Consider the following 2,469-nt stretch of genomic DNA (forward strand, 5'->3'; position numbering starts at 1 on the left):
CTTGACCCATAGGTTGAGAAACAGTGCCTTAGAGCAACCCCTTCTGGCTAAGGCAGAGGGGACATCTCAGAGGAGGAAGAAGGGAAAATAATTGGCAGATAGAGGAAGAGGGCCACGAAATACTGTCTTCTAACAGAACATGCATGCCACACTCACTAATCACACAGGATCACTCTACACAAAATTCTAAGACAGTGTAGACCATCTCCAGGCTCTATCTCTTACTGCGGAGCTATTGGCAGTGGATGATTGCTGGGAAGAATCATTCTGTTGAAGATGTGGCCACTAGAAGGATTTCCACACTCCAGTGGATGGCACCACATTCACACACATATGATCAGTGCCAACTGGACTTAGTAAATTACATGAAAAAAAAAATAAAAAGGTATGACATCATGAGGAGGATATTTTGGGTAAATGGGATGTACATATGGTTGTATTTTCTTTTTATGAATTTATAAAATTCTAAGAATACAGACACTTTTCTAAAACTGTAGATTTTGGAAGTATAACATGTAGGGAATTTTAATGTGATCATGGATGATAAACTATTGAAATAATTTATATGACAAGAATAGTATTTACTTTGAGCAATATATACTGTTATCAATTGCTATGTCAATCTAATGCTAAATTTTTAAAGGATTTAAAAAAATTGGCAAAATGTAATTGTATAAAGTAAGATTTGTTATAAGGAAGAGGATGCCATTGCTATCACCCTGCTGTCTGTGAAGGACTCTAACAGGGATGGGGCAGTTTACAGGACTCAGCCATGAACACTCTGGGCTCCAACACATTCACAATCAACCACCTGCTCGTAGACAGTCTCTGGTTTCACCATCTGTGTTCTCTCATAAGGAAGGAGTACTGTGGTGCATCACACAGGCTAGACGTCTGTGGGATCAGTGTTTCCAGAAGTGCTCTTCAGTGTTTTCAGGGCGATTATAGCTCGGTGATATTTTAGCCTGTTGCTATGTACATTCAAGGGAGATTGAGAAAGAACACTACTGCAGGCAATCCGGAGTGTTTGAGAATAGCTAACTTTAGAGACATCATATTTTCTGCCCACTAACAAAGCAAATGAGCATTTTACAACAACACCAAAAACCCCATTGGTCTTTATTTTCATAAGCCGAAGAGTTCATGTACTGACTGATCGACATTGTTATTGTAAGTAGCAGTTTGCCTGCATTGTAAATTACAAGGTGGTGTGATAGTAGCATTTTGTCAGTTGACTTGAGAAAACAATCTGCTTCTTGAAATGCAATTCCTATGTCATGCAATCCGCCTTTTTAAACCTGGTGAGGCGTGGTGTCTTACAGGGTTCTGTTACTATTTTTAGAACATTTAATTTTAGAACATTTTAACCCTCTCAACAAAATCCGTTATCTGTTTACTATCACTTTCCACCTTGTGGTCCCTAGGAGCCCCACTGTATCAGTAACGCTAATGTTTGATTCTGGGAATGCTATATCTTATTCCAGATATTTTATACAAACAAAATCACACAATATATGCTCTTTGGTCATTAAATTAATGTAATGTAATATTTCATGGTTCATCCATACTGTAGTATTATAAGCTCTTTATTATTTCCATTACATGAACAAACTGCATTTTATTATGGTATCCATTTGGTGGGTGGATAACTGAATTATATACATATATACATATATACATATATGTACATAATTTAACAATTAAGTCCGTTTCATTGAAACAATTAACTTATGCCTCTTCAATGGTGACTTCAACATCCCACTTCTGGCTCAATCTGATGGAAGTAATCTGTTTAACAATCCCAGAAGGACTGTATAAATCAATGATCCTGTTGAGGATCCTCATTTGGAAATGATCCCGTACCTTGGAACCTTCACCGCAAGGTGTTTTTTTCTGGTAGTGATGCTCAATGTCTTGGTAGGCATGCACACTGGTCTTTTCACTTTCAGATTCTTTTCCTTTGCACCTCTGATCAAATCTGCACAAACCAGTGACTTCATGTTGCTGCTGGTGAGCGTGATTCGAATTCAGTAAATCCTCACTTTGAGCTCCGTGGGGGGCGTCTTTTCCGGTCTTTTCCCGGTATCTTTAAACGCCAAGCATGGCTGAGGCACAGCTTTCTGAGTGACTTGTTCCTCGTCAGGAGCAAACATCTGTGAGTCAGGATGGAGAGGACTGACTGAACGGAGCTCCACAGCACGCTCCACCATGTCTCAGAAAATGGTTTATAATTTTTTTCGTATAAATAATGATGCTGTTGATAGTTGTGTGTAAGTTTTGGTGTAGACATTTATTTTCGTTTTTCTTGGGAATATAGATGTAGAAGCCAATATGCTAACTCTATTTTTAGAGGGCCAGATGAACTGTATAAACTGATTTTTGTTTTGTTTTTAATCATTTATTCTTAAACTCGTTTGTGTGTGAGGGGTATGTGTGTGTGTATGATGTGGCTGCATACGTGTGGATAGG

General features: G+C 38.4%; 1 pseudogene; it reads right to left on the minus strand.

Annotated features, from left to right (window-relative positions):
* Positions 1-1,728: 1,728 nt before the first annotated feature.
* LOC114612761 lies at positions 1,729-2,210 on the minus strand (annotated as a pseudogene).
* Positions 2,211-2,469: the final 259 nt, after the last annotated feature.

The sequence above is a fragment of the Grammomys surdaster genome, unplaced genomic scaffold (assembly GCF_004785775.1).
Source record: "Grammomys surdaster isolate TR1022 unplaced genomic scaffold, NIH_TR_1.0 126182, whole genome shotgun sequence".
NCBI classification, from domain to species: Eukaryota; Metazoa; Chordata; class Mammalia; order Rodentia; family Muridae; genus Grammomys; species Grammomys surdaster.